Consider the following 21,512-nt stretch of genomic DNA (forward strand, 5'->3'; position numbering starts at 1 on the left):
TACAAGTAATGGAAGACCAGAGGGAAAGGAGAAAAAGAAGCAGAAAAAATACTTGAAGAAAGAATGGCTGAAAACTTTCCAAATTTATTGAGAGACATTAGTCTGTAGCTTTCTTTCTTTTTTCTTTCTTTATTTCTTTTTTTTTTTTTTTTGTAATCTTTGTCTAGGTTTCATCCTAGAGTATTGCTGACCTCATAAAATGAGTTAGGAAGGATTCCCTTTCCTTCTATCTACTGAAGGAGCTAGTAGAGAATTGACATAATTTAGTCCTTAAATATTTATAGAGTTCACTAATGAACCCTTGTGGGCCTAATGCTTTCTGTTTTAGAAGGCTATTAAATTATCGATTCAGTTCCTTTACTAGCTATAGGCCCATTCAGATTGTTTGTTTCTTTTCATATGAGTTTTGGCAGATTGTGTCTTTCAAGGAGTTGGTCTATTTCACTTAGGCTACAAAATTTGTGGACACATAGTTGCACATAATGTCTCCAAATTTATTGAAAAACAATTAATCTACACATCTAAGAAGCTCAACAAACTCCAAATAGGACAAATTCAAAGCAATCCACAAAGAGACACCTTATAGTAAAAATATGAAAAGTCAAAAACAAGGAGAAATTCTTGAAAGCAGCAAGTGGAAAATGCCTAACAAGAAACCCTCAATAATATTAACAGCTAACTTCTCATCAGAAACAATGAGGCCTGAAAACAGTGGGACAACATATTCAAAATGCTCAAAGAGAAAACTAAGAATTCTGTATCAGGCAAAACTATCTTTTAAAAAATGAAAGTGAAATAAAGAGTACCCCAGATAAACAAAAAACTGAGAGAACTGGTTGCTAGCTAATTTGCTATATAGGAAATATTAAAGGAATTTCTTCATACTGAAAGCACATGACCCCAAATGGTAATTCAAATTCACATGAAGAACAAAAAATGCAGGAAATTATGTAATTTAAAAACATAGTTTAAATACACATCTTTCTCCCCTATCTCTTATTTGATTTTAAGACACTGATATAAAATAATGTGTATATAATGTATTTGGGGCCTGTGAACACATAAGTATGTAGAATATGTATAATATATTTGTCAGTAATAGCACAAAGCATATAAATGGGAGCAAAACTCCATTAGGCTAAGGAAATTACTACAGACTGCAAAGTATTAATTATAATGATGTATTGTAATACAATAATGGGTTTGTAACCTTAATAGATCTAATATGTGCAAAAATAATATGACAAAAAGAGAGGAAAGGGAATATAGTTATATAGGAATAATGTGTCTATACAACAATGAAATTAAGTTAGCATAAACCAGAAGCCAATTCTAAGATGTATGAGGTAAACCTTAGAGTAACTACTAAAAATGCTGAGACATATATGGTAAAAAAAAATCAGCAAAGAAGTTAAAATCCTACATTAGAAAATATTATACTCATATTTAATTATTGTAAAATATCTGTAAAGTAGGAATAGAGGGCAAAAAGACAAGAGGCATATAGAAAATAAAAACCAAAATGACAGACATAAATTGAACTATACTAATAATAACATCAAATGTGAATGGATTAAACAATCCAGTCAAAAAACCAAGATTGTCAGACTAGATTTTTAAAAATGTTTCAACTATATGCTGTTTATAGGAGATACATTTTATATTCAAAGATACAACCATATTGAAAATAAAAGGATGATACAAGACATATCATGTAAGCAATAATCACATGAAAACTGGAATGGCTAACCTGATGTCAGATAGACTTTAAAACAAAAAAGTGGGGTGCCTGGGTGGCTCAGTGGGTTAAACCCTTTGCCTTTGGCTTGGGTCATGATCCCAGGGTCCTGGAATCAAGCCCCACATAGGGTTTTCTGCTCAGCAGGGAACCTGTTTCCCCCTCTCTCTGTCTCTGCCTGCCTCTCTGCCTACTTGTGATCTCTGTCTGTGAAATAAACAAATAAAATCTTAAAAAAAAAACAAAAAAAGTTATAAAAATGAACATTCTATAATGATAACAAGGTCAATCCCTCAAGAAGATATAATAATTATAAACATATATTCATTTAATGAAAGTACTTAGGAATAAATCTAATGAAAGGAGTATATAACTTGTCCTTTGAAAACTACAAAATATTATTGAAAGAAATTAAAGATAATCCAAATGACTGGAAAAATGTTTTATGTTCATGGATCAGAAAGTTTAATATTGTTAAGGTGACAATGCTCCTCAAACTGATCTGTAGATTCATTGAAATTCCTATCAGAACTCCAGCTGGCTTCTTTGGAGACATTGATAAGCTGATTCTAAAATTCATGTGGAATTTCTAGGGTCCTAGAATAGCCAAAATAATCCTGCAAGAGAAGAACAATGCAGAAGGGTTCACACGTCATTAATTCAAAACTTACTACAAAGTAATGTTAATCAAGACAGTGTGGCACTGTCAAAAGCATAAATAAGTTGATAAGTGGAATAGAGTTGAGATTCTAGAAATAAGCCCATACATCTATGATGAACTGATTTTTCACAAGGGTGCCAAAACTATCCTATAGAATAGGAATAGTCTTTTCTTTTGTGGGCAGTTCTTTTTTTTTTTTTTTAAATATAATTTAAATTCAATTAATTAACATATAATGTATTATTAGTTTCAGAGGTAGAGTTCCGTGATTCATCAGTCATATATAACATCCAGTGTTCATTACATCACTGCCTTTTTGGATGCTTATCACTCAGTTACCCCATCCCCCTATGCCCCTTCCCTTCCAGCAACTCTCAGTTTATTTTCTATGATTAAGAGTCTCTTGTGGTTTGTCTCCATCTCTGCTTTTGTTTTATTTTATTTTTCCTGGGTTTGTTTCTTTTAGTAATCAGAATCATGCTGTATGTATTGTTCTTTAATGTGCTTGTTGGAGATGTTCTCAGTCTAGCACACTCCTTTTATCCATTATATATTCCACAGAATTAGTGTCATTGTTTGTGTTGCTTCATTCTGCTCTTATAATTATGCCCACTTCTCTGCACAAACTTGGGCATAAAGGTTACAATTTGAGGGGAAGGGTGTCAGTTTGAGTCCTTGTTGACCTGAAATAAAGGCATATTGACTTGGCATTGAGCAGGTGGCAGGCAGTGCAGGAAGATGGCTAGACTGTGGATTTAGGACCCACAGGCTGATGGCATTGTGTGTGATGGGAATGTGGCTGGTTTTGCTCCTGGTAATGAATTCTTTCAACTTCTGTTTCTCTGGGAAACTTTAGCTCTCCTTCTATTCTGAATGAAAGCCTTGTTGGATAGAGTATTCTTGGGTGTAGATTTTTTTTCCTTTTAGCACTTTGAGTATATCATGCCACTCTCTTATGGTCTGAAAAGTTTCTGCTAAAAAATCTATTGACAGCCTTATGAGCTTCCCCTTGTATGTAACTGCTTTCCCTTCTTTTGCTTCTTTTAAAATTCTCCTTAGCAGTACTTTTGGCCATCTTATTTTCTTTGTGTCTTGGTATAGACTTCTTTGGGTTGGTTTTTTGGGGGACTCTCTGTGCCTCCTGGATCTGGATTTCTCTTTCCTACCCCAGATTCAGAAAGTTTTCAGCTATTATTTCTTCAAATAAGTCTTCTATCCCCTTTTCTCATTCTTCTTCTGGGATCCCTATCATGTGACTGTTATGCTTGACAGTGTTGCTGAATTCCCTGCACCTATTCTCATTTTGCATATTTTTCCCTCTTATTTGCTCAGCTTGATTACTTTCCATTGCTCTGAGTCCTCCAAGTTGCTGATATGTTCTTCTACTTCCTTTTGTTTGCTATTTATTTTAAGTGGTCTATTTTTATTTTCATTTAGTGAGTTCATTATCTCTAACTGGTTCTTTTTTTAGGTCTCCTATCTCTTTGTGGAGGGTCTCATGGAAGCCCTGTACTCCTTTCTTAAGCCTAGTGTTACTTTATGAGCATTACTTTAAATTTATTATCAAACATATTACTTATTTTCCTTTTACTTAGGTCTTTCGCTATGATTTTGTTCCACTCTTTCATTTGGGACATATTCCTCTGTCTCCTTATTTTGTCTATTGCTATGTCTGTTTCTATGTGTGAAGAAAGAGTTATGTCTCCTGCACTTGAAAGTAGTGGCTTTATGAAGAAGAGGTCCTGTAGTGCCCCACAGTGCAATGTCTCCTTTTCACCAGAAAATGGTCTTCAGGAGTGTCTCCTATGTGTGTTGCTATAGGGATGTCGTAGTGTTGTGACAGAGCTATGTTTACCTTCAATCAAGCCCATGATGGCTCTCCACCTGTTGTGAGCAGAGTCTGGTAGCTGTGGTGTTAGTGGGCCAGTCTGGTGGTGCCCTGGGCCTGAGTTGAATAAGACCAGGTGCCAAAGATGAAAAAGCACCAAATTGCAGGGCACTTTCCCTGTGTTTTCCCCTGAGAAACTTTTATCAGTGGGTGGAAACTGCAGTCAGACCAGGTGCCTGCCCCTAGCCTACTGCTGGGGCCAGACAGACTGGTGTGGTTCTCTTCCCCTCTCCCTGGAGCAGGACTCGCTTTGGAGTAGTGCTGATGTTTGGCTGGGCTGCGTGCACACAGTCTGGCTTATGCACTACTTTGGTGGGATCTTGCCAAGAGCATATCATAGTAGGTGGATCAAGTTTGCTGTGGTCTCTTGTATATGTCCAACTGAGGAGATGTCTCTTCTGCCAGTCTTCGGGTTGCTTTCTGGGTTATTATGTCCATGTGGGTGTTCTCTAGGTGGCCTCTCCACAAGAGGTGAGCCCTGGGCCCTCCTACTCTACCATCTTCCCAGCAGCCTCTGCTTGCAAGAATAGTCTTTTCAGCAAACAGTGCTGGGTCAACTGAATTGCCACATACAAAAGCTTGAGTCTGGATTCTTACCTCACACCATGTACAAAAATTAACTCAAAAAGGATCAAAGACTTAATGTAAGGCTTAAACTATAAAACTTTTAGAAAGAAAAGCCCCACAGAAGTATGATCTTGGATTTGGCAAAAGATATGTGATAAACACCAAAAGCACTAACAACAAAGAAAAATGAGACTGGACTCATCAAAATTATAAATTCATAATTTATAAATTATAAATTTTTGTGCTTCCAAAGACATAATGAAGAAAATGAGAAGACAACCCACAGAATGGCAGAAAATTTTAAAATCATGTATCAGATAAGAAACTTAAATCGAAGGGCGCCTGGGTGGCTCAGATGGTTAAGCATCTGCCTTCAGCTCAGTTCATGATCCCAGGGCCTGGAATTGAGCCCTGCATTGGACTCCCTGCCCAGCAGGAAGCCTGCTTTCCCTTTCCCACTCCCCCTGCTTGTGTTCCTGCTCTTGCTGTCTCTCTCTCTCTCTCAAATAAATAAAAAAGATCTTTAAAAACGAGATAGAGAGAAAGAACTTTAGATATACATTATATAAAGAATTCCTACAACCCAGTAATAGAAAGTCAAATAATCCAATTAAAAAATAAGGAAAAAGATCTGAATGAATATTTCTTTAAAGAAGACATGCATAGTCAGAGAAAGACAAATACTTATGAAATTTAGGAAAAACAGATGAATACTGGGAAAGGGGAGGAAAAATAAAATAAGATGAAAACAGAGAGGGAGGGAAACCATAAGCTATAGAGAAACAAACTAAGGGTTGCTGGAGGGGAGGCAGTTGAGGGGAATGGGTGAAATGGGTAATGGGCACTTATTGGGATGAGCATTGGGTGTTATATGTAAGTGATGAATCACTAAATTCTATTCCTGAAACCAATATTACACTATATGTTAACTAACTTGAATTTAAATAAAAATAAATTAAAGAAGATATGCATATGGCCAATAGATGGTTGATATTATTTGTCATCAGAGAAATGCACAAAAAAACAATGAGATTCCATTTCACACCAATCAGATAATTACAAGTGTTGATGAGGATGTAGAGATATTGAAACCCTCATACACTGCTGGTAGGAATATAAAGTGGTGCGGCCACTTTGGAAAAGAGTTTGGTAGTTCCTCAAACAGTTAAATATAGTTATCATATAATACAGTAATCTCACACTTAAGAATATATTCAACAGAAATAAAAACATCTATCCACACAAAATCTTGCACACAAATATTTACAGTAATATTATCCATACTAGCCAAAAGGAGGAAACAACCTAAGTGTCCATCAGTGACAAATACAGAAATGAAAGGTGTTATAACAATGCAATGGAATATTGTTCACCTATAAAAAGGAATGAAGGACTGATGTATGTTACAACATGGATAAATTTTGAAAACACCGTTCTAACTGAAAGAAGCCAGCTCCAAAATACCACATATTATATGATTGCATTCATAGAAAATGTCCAGAAGAGGGAAATCTATATAGAGATAGAAGGCACGTTTGTGGTTGCCTAGGGGTGGGAAAGTGGGTCTGGCGAACAGCAGGTGATAGAGAAAGCATATCAGGTCTCTTTTTGAGGCGGTGAAATGTTCTAAAATGGACGGTGGTGATGGTCGCATGTATCTGTGAATTAAAAAAAACCCACTGCATTTCCTACTTTAAATAGCATCACACATGAACCATATCTTAAGTATGCTGTTAAAAAAACAAAAACAAAAAACAAAAAACAAACAAAAAAAACAACTACCCAGAGTGAAAATACAGCCTAGCACCAGAACTCCAGTAATTTAATGCACCGTCCCACGTAAGGGCAGACCCACGCAGGGCAACCATCTGTGAAATCCCTATAAATTGGAGTTTTGCTTGAGATGGGGTTGGGGACTGTGTTAACGCCACTTCTCTTTATTGAGGGTATGCGAATGTTTTGAGGGAATTCCACCTACCCTCTCTTTGTTTTCCTCCTATTTTATTTTTCTTCCTCCCTTTAGCTCCATAGTCATCATAATTCTGAGGACTGGAGAAAGAAGAACAATTTCATTTCCCATTTGTCTGACTGAAGCAAGAGCTGGTTGTAGTGATGGGGACTCTGGTCAGGAAAAGAACAGAAGAGCCATCTTGGACCTTTTCTGAGATCCTACCCTCAACTCTCCCATAATCTGTAAGTTCCACAGTTTATTTGTAATTATAGTTCCCTTTTTTCCTTTCCTTTTTGCTTTATATAATGCACATTTATGTTACAATAGAGCCTGATTTTCTACAATAGGCTTTTATGGGTGCTTTTGATTCAAACACAAAAGCTCCACTTCAATGTAATAAATAAATACCCAGCCGTTATTGTACTAAATAATTCACAAACCTCAAACACACTTGGATTCAGACACACACCCCGTCCTTCTTGCTGAAGTCCACTGGCATGTCCCCTCCCCCAACCTCATTATAGAGCTTGAGAACAAGTTACTGTGCTTTTCAGACAATGAGTCTGTATTCCCTATTTTAGTATAAATAAGTTTGCAGTTAGAGTATTAACCTTTCTCACTGCCGTGCCTGTTGGAGGCCATGCAGGCAGGACTTGGATTCTGGGTCTGGATATGCCACTGATGTATTTGTGAGCTGATTCTATTTGCAACATTTTCTATGCTCTAATCAAGATTTCTCACTTACACTCTCATGGGCTGCTGGAGACTGAGAGAAGAAAGTTCACCTTTTCATCATGTGAGTTACTCACCACCAGACACATCTTGCTTCTTCTTCTATCTCTTGTTCATTCATTTTGGCTTATTCCCTTTGGCATATATTACGCTCCAGTCCACACCACTAATTTTGCTACTTTTTACATGACAGAGAAATGGACTTTTATGTGGGTTAAGCTGCCATACTTTACTGGGTCTGAAATTTATCCTGTCGAATGTATCTATACATGAATAATGCTTAGGCTCAAGCTGGTAACCACAAGAAGGTCATCTACCCAACTCAGTTTCAGCAGTTCTGTCACTAAAGAAAGAAGGAGATATTAGGATATTAGGAAACATGACATTTCATGTAAAACGACTCCAAGACCCACTGACTGAACTAACAGGAAGTCCAGAACCTCCCGAGTCTGCTGCTTGGATTTGTTAGAGGTCTTCCGAAGTGTTTAGCGTTGGGTCCTCATGGCTCACTGAGGAGCAAGAACTTAGATGGATTCCTGCTATAGCTAGAGAGCCTCCTCAAAGCTGGGTGGTGTGAAGGTTCTTCATCAGCTGTACCTCTGTGCTGTCTCTGCCCCTGCTGCCAATGACCCTCAGAATACTGACCACTGGGCACGGCGGTCCCCAGCGATGACCAGAGTGAGGAATGTTTTCCTCTGTACCACCAAGCAGCCCTTCCCCTTCATTCTCCACACACAGCAGAGACCAGACTCTACCTTCCTGAGAGTTTTCTGAACATTGAAGATGCTGAAATGGAAATACAGCAAGGAGAAGAGCTTACAGTGAACACACAGACCCAGACCCTCCAGGCTTCTTTACTAGGCTGCTCCCTTCTCCCATCATTGGAGGTACTCTGAACATCTCCATACTTCAAATTCTAAAAAATGACCCGTCAGAGGGAGGAAATACATAATCTTATCTCTAAGATCCAGTCCCAGAGCTCCTATTCTTTAGATGAGAACATGCTGTTCCCCGGGATGGAGACATCTGTTCCTTATAGAACCACCTACAGGTGTGGTATTCAGGCGTGGTGCCTACAAGAATTACATCACCATTAAGATATTTGCCAAAGTCTAGGTTATTGACCATAAATATGTGTAGTTCAGCCAAGCAGGGTTGGAACAAGGTCAGCCCTCTTCCTATGCAGTCTCATCTCATCAACTACTCAACCCAGTTCTTCAATCTCAGCCTTAGTCATAAACAAGTGCCTTCTTTTCCACAGGACTTCAATTTAGTTCATGGAGGTTGACTGGCAAAGCAGCGTCCCTTTTCCTTCCTTGCACTTCTCCATCTCTGTCAAGGCAGGAGTTTTATCAAGTAGGATGTATCTGATAGCAAGTCAAGCCTCTCTCAAACCAGGGATTCTGAGTTTGGCACTGTTCCTGGAGAGAGAGGGCATTAGGAGGTCGGATATAACAGGAAGCTGTGCAGGAACCCTGTTTTAGACATTTACCTTCTGGGATTGGCCTTATGGCCATTCTGTCTACTTAATCTATTGTGACAGTTTCTCTCACAATAGAACTACTAGACAGATAAGATGGCATTTTAGGGAGGGATGTGTGTTTTTCCCATTCAGACACATGTACAACCCATAGCACTTCCTTGAAATTGTTTCTGTCAACTAAAGTCATAACCTTTCAGCCTGATTCAGTGAAAAACTTGTGAGACTACCTCTGAAAATCCTAGAAATAGAAAGTGTGGTCTACCTGCAAAAGGGCAGCATTGGGTTGGACCTAATTTCATGTGGGTTTTTGTTCTTGCTTTGATGACTCTAGCACAATAAAATGAGTCACCAATTACAAATGTAGAAATATGAGATATAAATAATTCATTTCCTGCTAATCTAGACTGCAATGAAATCCTTGCACATCTGAAAATTTATGGACTCCCATCATTGGAGACTCATGTTTATTTTACGTGAGAGGGGAACCCGTGAAGAACAGTTTTGAGGTTCCACAAAAAGTTAAAAATAGGACAACCCTACGATCAAGCAATTGCACTATGAGGTATTTGCCCAAAGGATACAAAAATACAGATTTGAAGGGGTATATGCTCCCCAATGTTTAGAGCAGCATTATCAACAATAAACAAATTATGAGAGAGCCCAAATGTCCATCGAATGATGAATGGATAAAGTAGATGTGGTATGTGCATGCAGTGGGATATTCTTCAGCCATCAGAAAAAATGAAATCTTGCCATTTGCAATGACATAGATGGAGCTAGAGAGTATTATGCTAAGTGAAATAAGTCAGTCAGAGAAAGACAAATACCATATGCTCTCACTCATATATGGAACTTAAGAAATAAAACAGATGAACATATGGGAAGGGGGGGAAGAAAAAAGGTGGGGAGACAAGTCATAAAGACTCTTAATGATAGAGAACAAACTGAGGATTTATGGAGGGAGGTGGAAGGGGGATGGGCTAGATGGGTGATGGGGATTAAGGAGGACACTTGTCATGATGAGCAGTGGGTGTTGTATGTAAGTGATGAATCACTGAATTCTATTCCTGAAACCAATACTGCACTGTATGTTCACTAACTAGAATTTAAATTTAAGGAGGAGGGAATCCACGTTGAACTTTGTAAACCCTTTACATATTTGAAATTGTGCCTTCTCTTTTAGTCAGTGGTGCACATTTATATCACGTTCTCTTTGCGCCATTCACTTATTATTCATGGGCATCATCTTGCTATTGGAACTGAAATTTTCTTTAGCTGGACTCTCCACCGTGGGAAAAGAGTAGAAAAATGTTCTTGCCTTTGGTGGTAGTGATACTTTACTTTTGCATACAAGAAATGGAAAAAGGAATGGTGGAAGGGAAGAAACTGTAGGGCCTAGGAAGGGGGTTATTTCTGTTTTTAGCAGAAAATGTCACTGCTGTGTGTAATGGAACAAGAGGTCTTAGAGGTCCCCTTGGAGTGACACCTGGCAGGGAGCTCTCTGCCTCTAGACCCTGAGGAAGCAGGTATGGATTTTCTCTCCTGGGGTGTAATTTTGTTGTTGAAACATCAATAAGAAAACAAGCAGAAAAGCACAGAGGATAATTAACGGATATCCAAGAATTGGCCATCCCAAAGGATCAAATGTTAATACTGGAACACATTTACTTCTAAACATTTTTCTAAAAAAGAAAATATTATAAATATTTTGAGGTCTATGAAGTTCCCCTCTCAATTCTCCCTGACTCCATCCCCACCATCCGCAACTATCTCTATGGTATCATTTCAGCCCAGGTAGCAACACTTTTTATACACTTGTGTGTCTACACATAATACATTTATTTATTTTTTTAATTATCATTTTCTTAAAAAGTAATTTCTAGGAAGGATAAGAAATGAGTGAGGGAATTGAAGAGCCAGCTGAAGAACCAGAACTCAACAAGGATGGGAACCAGCATTTCTTGGAGTCAGGGGGACAGGACCTAAGGGAGAGTCACCAAGATAGCTTAACTTCCTGTCCTCCCACACTCCTGTCCTTATACTCCAAGAAGGGGTCTGACTGGCTGAGAACCCTCCCCTTGACTGAGGAGCTGGAGCACACGTGATTGACACTCTCACTAAGTTGGATACACAAGTAGGGGTGGGTGATCGCCTGGAGCTTTTGCCAGGGGATGGTGAATGGGTGCATTCCTGGAGGAATGCTAAACTCTGGGAGTTCACACAGGTACTCTGAGGGCATTGGTTCAAAGGGGTCTCTGCATCTTGATCTTGATCTGTCTTGGTCCTCAACGGAGACAGAATTCAACCTTTTGGTCCGGGGGCAGTTCTGTAGACATGTGTGAACAGCCTATGCGAACCCTGGCTCTAGCGTTCTCCTGTCTTAGAAGCATATTTGCTTCTCTCTCTCTCTCTCTCTCTCTCTCTCTAAGAGATTCCATTATTTTTCCTTCCCTTGGACTAAGCTGGTGAACAGGAAGGGCAAGCAGAGACACCACACACGGAGTCACCCTCCTGCTTCCCCAGCTCCTCCCTCCCCGCTGTTCAGATGACATTTATTCAGTCTCCCTGAAGAAGGGCATGTGCCCTTTGTCTACTTCTCTTTCCAGTCCTGTTATGACACAGGCATTCTGTTTTCATGCTCTGGGAGGGGATGCCTTTTGAAATGCAACCCCCTGCCTTCTCTCAAAATTTTCAACTTTCACAAATTAGGACCTGGGCTTCAAGGCCATTGATTCTGATTTTCAAGAGTCTGTTTAACACTGAAAATCCAAGAATTCATTTCTATGGTTTCCACAGTTGGCTCTGTTCATGTTACCATGAGTAGAAGCAGGTAGGTGACAGAAGACAGAGTGGGTCACATGGTAACTTTCGTGTGAGGAAATTATTTAGTCTCTCAGGATGTCATATCAGCATCCTGTGCTGTATGAGCTCTGGACATTCACGGGCATGTGAACTCTTAAGCATCAGCTATATTTCCTGCCCCAGACACAATTCTTTCCTGTATAGTGTGAACATATTCTAAAGTTTAATTTCTGTTTTATCACATATCAACCTCTGAGGAAAAGAAGGCCTATGATGTTGATGATGAGACAGGTCTTATTTCAATTGGAGATAGAAGAAGAAGGAGAATGAGGGGAAGGGGAAGAAGAAGAGGCAGCAGGAGGAGGAGAAAGATGAAGACAGTTAGCATGTTGGCAAAGCTCATCCATGCAATGAACAGGAGACAAGGGGTGTTGGGGGAAGAGGCCACATGTATCGTTGGGAGGTAGTGCCCGGGCCTTGCTGATGGCCTAGAACACAGAGTTTCTCCATGAACCCCTTCTCCAAGGAGCTAGGTATTAACCACTAAGTGGAGGCTTGGGTATCTGATCCCAGGGAGAAGCAACTTTTGCTTGCACTGACGTGCTCACTCTTTTCTGTCTTCTCAGGAAAACCACTGCTACTCTCCAGAATCTTCATTCCTAAGAGGCTCGGCCAGGCTCTTCCAGAGTCCTGGTGAATGCTAAGTGGGAACAGCAGGACAGGCAGTTAGGCTCGGGGAGATGGGAGCAGCATCACCCCCACCCCCATGGGTGAAAATGTGAGGAAACACTCTCGTCACGATGGGGGCCCGAGTGGAGAGGCCCCTGTGTAGCCAGGCCCAAGCATAAAGGATAGTGGTGTGCATTTGCACGAGTTTGTTCCCACACACAGTGCTAGTCCAGAAGCTTCCTTGGAGGGAACAGATCAGCAGAGTGTGGCTGACACCCCAGCAGCACACAGGCCTCACGCACCAACAGCTCTCCAGTGCTCTGGGCCATGGAGGTGACTCTCGCGGTACCTGGGGCCCAACAGAAAGCCATGGCCCTTCCCCAGTAAAAGCTCTCACGTTCTCAGAATTGATGAAGGCTCACTTGCATCTTGCTTTGAATGGACGTCCTGCACCTCAGTAAGCAAGCAGGCAACCTTAGCTGGAGGGCCTGGGAGGCCTGGGGGGCCTGGGGACAATGAGTGTGCCCTGGCTCAGGGTGCGAGACTTTGTCCCTACGTGCCTTGGTTTCCTCAACTGTGTGTTAATAAATTATTTCCTCCTGCAAGGCAGGACTCCGTGGGAGGTTTGCATTTTCCTTTCTCACTACCCCCAAGAGCCAGTATGCCACAGAGGTAAGGTCCCAGGGGATCTGGTACCTCTGTTTTCTCATCTGTAAAGGGAGCTGGGAATGTGGGACGAGGTGAGGCGACACCTGAAAAGTGCCTTCAAACGGTGGCTGCCATGACTGCCCTTCAGCTGTTTCCTGGCTTGGCACCTCCAGCAAGTCCAGTCGCCAGCCTGTGGCAAGCGGCAGAGAATTCTTTACCATGTCATGGAGATGAAGAGTTTGTACTTAGGTCATCTGCCACTGCCAAAATCCGCTGTAGCCCCCTCTGTCCTCTGCCCAAAGTTTCCCCAAGGCTGCACTCAATGGGCACTTCCTTGCCCTCACGTTTGGCTGCCTAGAACATGACTTACTACCATGGAAGTTTGAGTTTGTGATAATAGTGGAAAGTCCCCACGAGACCATTTTAAAATGAGGCAAGGGCCGTCAAGGGGCAGTCCGGCAGCCCTTAATCCGATTAAGTACACCCAAAACCGCACCCAGCAATTCTGCTTCTAGGCGCCCCAGAAACCCTCCCACAGGTCGTGGACCTCCACTACTGTGCGGCCCGGGGAAGTTGGGAGAGAAAGTGCGGGGGTCCTGGCACACTAGAGGTACACAGCTGGCAAGAAGGAAAGTTCTTAACAGTGGTTCGGAGTGAAAAGGCAGAAACAGCCCCAGGGGCTCCCAGGGGTTCCCACTGTTCAAGGTGAGGATAGGGACCAGCGCACAGACATCACCTGATTGCCTGTTCCACACACAGACTCTGTGCTGACCAGACCTCCCCAGGCTGGACTGACCCATTACCAAGACACGCAGGTGAACACCTGAAGATCAGAGAAGCTTTGTCCACTGCAGGCAAGGCTCTTCCCACAGCCACGGAAAATAGAAGGACTCACGTCAACACCTTAAAGGTTTGCCTTCAGGAGAAGAGAGATGGGACAGAAGAACCAAGAAAGCTATGAAAACTAAGATGGACAGGGGAAAAACACAAAAGCAATGAAATGTTGGTGGGGGGCGGGTGGAGAGGCTGGAGAGGACAGTCAATGCAGGCACCTTAGGCAAGAAAGCTTGTTGAAGACGCAGATATGTTTTCTCCTCCTCCCTCCCAATCCTGGAACCCCTCAGGGAAACTCTGACCTGAGGACCAACTTGGGGTCCAAGTGTCCGCCTCTTGTGCTCCCTTCAATACACTGTTTTGCCCAAGCTGCCTGTGGCCCCGGACTTCCAAGTTCCTTCCATGCTCCTTTTGCTGGGTGTGCTCTAAATTAAGTTGCAAGCCCTTGCACACAGTGATGAAGTCCCAGAACCTAAGTCAGGTTCGGTGGGGTGAGGAGGTTCGGAGCCGACAACTAAAGAAAAAATTCTTAAGAGGTCGTTGGTGCAAAATGGTGGTTTATTAAAGCACGGGGACAGGACCTGTGGGCAGGAAGAGCTGCTGCCCCGGGTTGTGACGGTAGGCATGTTATATACCCCACGGTTGGGGGGAGGTGGTGAAGGGATGGGAGGTTTCAACAGAGTTCTCACATGCTAGGGAGGGCCTACAAGGTGCGGGGGGGGGGGGGGGGGAGTCTTTGCCCTTATGGCCTGATCAATGTCGTCTTTAGGTCAGGCATTAACATCAAGACAATTGGGAGATTCTTGGTGGGGCATTATGATCCGGCTATCATTTACATTCCTTTCTACCCCAGTCTCCTCCAGTTTATGGTGGGAGGGGGACATTAGGGCTTCAGGAACCAAGAGTTATTTGCCTCTGGAAATTTGTGCTATTGATAAGGTAACCTCCCTGTTTAGGTCTCTAGGACATCTTGTAGAGCAAGGGAGATTCCTGTTCTGCAGGATTGCGATCCCTGCAAGTTAACTATTTATCGTTTTATGGCGATCAGGAGTGCCTGAGGAATGCCACACATATGGACGGGAGCGGGTGAAGAGGGGGTGCAAGGCGCCAGCTTTTGCTTTGTCCTCAGCCAGCCTCCTGCTCCCTCATCAACAGGACCCTGTGGCATTGCAGGCGGGGCACTTAGGACAGAGCATTTGCTAGTTGCCCACAGAAGAAGAGCAGCCTTTTCATCTAACGCTGATTCCCAGTCAGAGCGAAATTCCAGAGATTGTGAAGAGCAGAAGAGCAGTAAGCTGAAAATAATTTTGTGTTCAGAGACTCCGTACGCTGCCATTTGCTTGCAGTCTGTCTATGGCTTTATAAAGTTACTTCAAAGCACTGGATGGTAGGTTCAAAAAGAGCTATTAGTAACAGAAGCATGGTTTTAAGAAGAATATGTGGGGAAGGGAGGGTAGAGGTGGGGAGATGGGATGGACTCAGACCACTTCAATAATGCCCAGAATATCCACACTGAGCTTGTTTATGGAGCTGGAACAAGTAGAAGCTGGCTTTTTGGCATCCTTATTTGGCTCTGTGTGTGTGTGTGTGTGTGTGTGTGTGTTTCAAGCCTTTGAAAACTGAGGATAATTCAAACACATGCCCATCAGGAAAACCCCCGTATGAGATTACCATTGACAATTACTCTTCTAAAATGGGTTAATGTAGGAAATATCACTTAAGTAACTCTTCAAAACGCAGGTCCATGCCCGCCATGCGTCATTTGCATGGCCATGGTGGTGATGAGCGAGAGGGTTATTGTAGATAGGAGAGAAGCCGTCTTTTAGGAAGGAAGTGGAGCCTGAGCACAGGGGGCAGGGCCAAGGAGCCCAGGCCCTGCTGGGAGCAGAGACATGGTTGGGACCTGCCCACCACTGAGAAGAAAACCCAACAAAGCCTGGAGACATCCTAAGAATTCTTTCTACTTTGCTTTTCCTTTCATCAGAGAAGCTCAGAAACCCTTCTACAGAAATTAATGAGGCCCTCGTTGTCATTGAGTGTGTAATTTCTGTTCTACAGATGGGGTAACATCTAAGGTTATAAAATGAATGAATCATCCTTATTTTCCAGGAGTTCCGGTTCTCCAAATCCATTCCTGAGATGTTGGACATGGGCTGTAGTTAAAAAGTCTCCAAAAAGGGGGAAAATTTTGTAGCAGTCTTTGGAATTCCATCTGGGTTACTGTTTAATCTGTAAGATGTGCAGCGTATCTTTTCTGCTTAACTTGTAGAGGTTCGGAGAAGATCAAAAGCTGTAGAAGGGATGTGTAAATAGCTTTGGAGGTCTACCACAAGATGCAAACAGTGCATTCTGATGCATATTAGTGCCAGTAAAGGGTGTGATTTCTGTTGTGGTAATTCCTCTTACCCAGAACCCTCTGGGGAGGAGAGCTCACCTCAGGGCTGGGCGGGACTGCCTGCTGCGGTCATGCCCCTCCCTCTGCTTTCTGTCCAGACCTTTCATTACCCTATGCAGCTGCCCTGAGCCATTTTATCCCCCCCCCCACCCCCCGCCCCACACCCAACTCTCAAATGTTAGCCTGAGGGATGTGCCTGGGAAGCAAAGTTGTTAAGGTCCTCGACAAAATGTTAAAAATGAACCCCAAGCGGTATCTACAAAGTCAAATATATTCCATCGAAAAAAAGTCTTTAATTCTGAGGCCTCCCCTCCCTTTACTTGGCATTAAAATCCCATTGTAACAGTTAGTGTTCAAATGATGGTGCCAGTGGATGGGAGAGTTTTTCTTTCCCCTCTTAACGTGTTTACTTGGAAAAAATACAAGTCGGCCACTTGATATCGGTTCTCCAGTAGTGTTTTGTTTTTTTTTTTTTTTTCTGGAAATTTTATTGATCCATTAAATTCCACAGTCTGGGAATTACTGCTAGATGCTCTATTGCTTGGTTCAGGCCTGAACTTGTGCCAAAAGAAACAATGCAATGCATGTACTAGACCCTTTATAGGACACTGATGAAGAGAGGCATCTGGCCTGGGCAGCCTCTGACTTAGGAATGCAGCCTTCCCAGAATTTGGGCATCGGAGCTCTCACCAACAAGGGGCAATTTCTTGGACCATGGCTCAGATCTCGGAGGGTGGTCTGGCCACAAAAGTCTGGGGATGGGGTGGGGGTGGGGGGATGGGGGGAACACCTGTTTCGACATAGTGCCTGGGGCTAGAGTTTGTACCTGGTGTCCTTAGTTAGAGCTAGCAGAAAATCACATTTTTGAATGATCATTAGGGGTAATTCAAGCCACACTGTGTTTGACAGGTATATTGCCCATTAATTAGGGTTTTGTGGGAGGGTCCAATACTCTATTGGCCATTTATAGTGTTGTTTCTAAGGAAAAATGTCTTCAGAGTTCCAAATCACTAAATTAAAATCAAACTCTTGAAATGGTTCATACAAGGTAGAACCTGGGACCCATCCAAGAGACCCAAATGAATCAAAAAAGGTAACTGGCATTTCTATCGTGTGTTCTCCTGTGTTAGCTCTAAGGTCCTGGTAAAGCCTCTGAGGGAGACAGAAAGCCTGGGTTCTAGACCTGGTGTTCCTCCGTGCAGCCCCAGCCACATGTGGTCCCAGCTCTGATGGGTTCTAAGTATGAGATATTTTACATTCTTTTTTTTTTTTTTTTTTTATTTTCGAAATCCAGTGTAAAATAAACAATGGAATTAAAAAAAAAAAAAAAAAAAAAAAAAAGAATGTAAAATATCTCATTAATAATTTTAAAAATATTGATAACACATTGAAATAATATTTGGGGTTTATTATGTTTAAAATATAGTATTAAATTAGTTTCACCTGTCTCTTTGAACTTTTTAAAAGTGACTAGCAAATGTGAATGACATAAAATTTTAAATTATTATAATTTGTGATTTGCCTTGTTTCTATTGGAAAGCACTTCTCTAGACAAGAGGTTGGCCAACTATAGCCCACAGGCCAAATCTAGTTCACTGCCTGTTTTTGCAAATAAAGTTTTATTGGTACACAGTCACACCCATTTGTTGACATATTGTCCCTGGCTGTTTTTGAGTTACAACAGCAGAGCTGAGTAGTCGCACAGAGATGGTGTGGCTTATAAAGCCTGAAATATCTACTATCTAGTCCTTTATTGAAAAAGCTTGCCAACATTTGGTCTAGACTATCAGGGTTCTAATCTTGGTTTTCAGATTTACTAGCTGTGTGACTTGGGCAAGTTTCTCTATCTATGTGTGCCTTCATGTATAGAATGGAGGTAATGAAGAAGCAAACTTTATTCCAAGAAGTGGTTGCAGGGATCAAGAGAAACAGTATGTATCAACTATAGAGTCACCATTCAATAAATGCTTCATCATCATCATCATCATCATCATCCTCATGTCATTTTGTAGATGACGAGACTGGAGATTATAGAAGTTTAAAGTGGTCCACAGTCACAGTAACCAATAACACAGCTCAAATCCGGCCTGCTAACTCATGCTTTGATATTTCATTCAAATTTTCTTTAAAAACCAAAGAAAAGGCTCTTTAATAAAATGCTTGTTAATGCTGAGCTGGTCCATTCAGCGCCTTCATGTATCCTCTCCCTTCCCAGGTATGGACTCAAAAAATTCTCATCACAGTTCTCCAGGCAATAAACACACCTGTACTTGGCACATGAGCTGAAACCTCTTTGTTATCCCTGCTCCATAGATCTGGAATCCAAGATCAGTTGGGTAAACATATTCCAATGGGAGTCATTCTCAGCATATCAAATTAAAAGGTAGCATACATTTGGGCTCCCCCAAGAGTTGAGGAGTCTAAAAAAATTGGGGATGTAAAATGCAAATAATAATATTTTGCATTTACAAAGTCCTTTGCAATTTATAAAACATCCATATAAGGTTGGCAGAGCAGATATGGGTATTCCTACTTTCAAAGACAGGAAAGTTGAAGGTCAAAGAATTGACGATTGCCCACCATTAGAAGGTTAGTGAGAAAGAAGCAGAACTTAGATCCTGGTCTGGAGGCATCTGTGGCCACTTTCCGTTAGAGCCGGAGTCCTCGATGAACATGCTTTGAAGAACTGGAAGTGTAGATTTTTGAAGCAAGCTGGGTATTTTTGTACAAATTCAGTAGGAAGAGTCTTCAGTTCCAGAAACATTTACTTTCTTCCATTTTTCCTGAGACATGTCTCCTTCTTATCTACCTTTCTTTCCTCCCCAAATTTGATCATGATAAGGTGTTTTGATTAGTGATTGCTACAGAAGAAGCCACCCCAAAACTTAGTGACATAAAATAACCATGGCCATTTACTACTTCTCATGATTTCGTGGGTGGACCGAGCTTTGCTGGGTGGCTTTTTTTGCATGGTGTGTTAGCCAGGGCGGCGGTCATTTGGAGGCTCAACCAGGCCAGAATATCCAGGATTGCTCACTTATATGGCTGACGGTTGGGCTGGCTGTTGGCTGGGAGCTCAACTGGGGTTGTGGAATGGAATGTTCTAGTTCTTTCCAGATGGCCTCTATAAGTGGCGTGGGCTTCTCACAGCGGGATGGCTGAATTCCAAGATGGAGTGTTCCAAGTATGTGAAAGAAACTGTGAATGTCTTATGGCCCCATTTAAGAAGGTATGCAGCATCACTTCTGCCACATTCTGTTGGACAGAGCAAGTTACAGGCCAGCCCTGATTCAAAAGGGGAAACTGACTTCACTTTTAGATGGGAGGAATGATAATGAATTTTTAGCCATCTTCAATTCACAACATATGGGCCCAGAAAAAAATATGTCTCTACCATAAGGAAAATAGCAGAACAAATATAATGATAAATTACATCTGACATTCAGCCATGGTCTCAAGAGATATGAGGAAGTGTGAGACCATGACGCCGAGGGGCAGGCCTGCCCAGGCAACTACAGCCAAGTGGGAATGTAGGCCCACCATTTCCAAAAACTCTCCCATTTTCCAAGACAGGGCCAAAATATATAAATTTTCATGTGAAGTCTCTACTTTTACAATGTAAGCTCCACTTTTAAAATCACATTGCATAGGGCAAGTTGACCTGTGAGCTTCCAGTCTTCAGCATCTGCCTATCATCTCCATGAGACAGCTTGTCCTTTATGTGAAACACTTGTTGGTAAAAGTTGAGAGCAACCCATTTCCCAGAGAACATCACTGCTTCGTGATTGGTGAGAAACGAAGGAGAAAAGAGCAATTATCATGAGGCTGGGTAGTCGCCAGGGGGAAAACAACATTTCTGTTATTTGATTACTAGTATTTACTTTGGGATAATAAATCAAAGTTTCAAGTCGACCAGGAGAAGCTGCAGTAGCAACAGCTGTGCCAGACGGCGCCATCTTTTTTATATGATAAACACCTGGGGAAGTTGCTTTCCAATGATCTCCTGCAACTCTTCTCTGATTTCCAGGCTGGAAAAGACTGTGGAAGGGATGTGAAGGGCAGACTGAGGGAGGGGAACGTGAGGGAGAGGCTTCAGCCCCTGGAGAGAAGAACTGCCACCTGGAACAGGATGGAAGGAACAGGCAGAAGAGGTTCACCCCAGCTCAAGAAGTGCCCAGAACCACAGCCACCGGAGGTGGACTACTGACCTGGGCAGGAGGTCCTTCTACCTTCCCCAGCCCCACTCCCAAGGCCAGGGTCTTTTCTCACCATGGAAACCAAATAGCATTCAGTTCATCAATGGAAAGAAAAATCCTTCCAGCAGTATGGTGAAGAGACAGCCCTGTTGAAAGCTGCCTAGACAGACACTGGCTACGGTGGGTGGTGGAGAGAGGGTTTTGAAATCTGAATCCCAGGGCACCACACACATCCAACAGTTCACAGCACATGAAGCCGCGGGGCGAATGAAGACTTCTGATGGCCTAGAGGGGACAGTAGCCACACCAGTGACGACACACTCTTCCAAGAGTCGGCTTGAGGGGTTTTCAGAGTGGAAGCAGGAGCCAGGGACCTGTCCTTGCCTGCCACCCCATTCACAGAGCTCATACGGGTAGGCGTGCCCGGGTCAGGCCCTGCACGCATGCACGCATTCACTCCGTGCGGCCGTACAGTCAGGCTTTTTGCCTGAACGAGCTGGGTGATATTGCAGCCTTTTCCAGGCTGATCTCGAGATCAGGTTCTGGTGGCAGGACCTGGGCCCCACAGCACGGGAGGATAGGGTTGTCGGTCAGGGGTCACCCAGCTGCTCCCTGACTGCCAGGTGGATAAGGAATGGGGCTGTTGCCCCCATGACCTCAGTGAGCTGGAGGGCCATAAGAATCAGGCCAGCCCTGATTCAAAAGGGGAAACTGACTTCACTTTTAGATGGGAGGAATGATAATGAATTTTTAGCCATCTTCAATTCACAAGGAAATTTCCCAAGTGTGAAAAGGAATTAAGGTTTAAGCTAAAAATATATTATAAATTATTAATATTATCAGATAATTAATAATAAATCATCATAATTATTATCAGATATTTATTGCTAAATTATCAGATAATTTCTGATGTCATCAGATAATAATATAGAGAGTATATTAAGATAT

Source organism: Mustela nigripes, chromosome 9, assembly GCF_022355385.1.
Source record: "Mustela nigripes isolate SB6536 chromosome 9, MUSNIG.SB6536, whole genome shotgun sequence".
NCBI classification, from domain to species: domain Eukaryota; kingdom Metazoa; phylum Chordata; class Mammalia; order Carnivora; family Mustelidae; genus Mustela; species Mustela nigripes.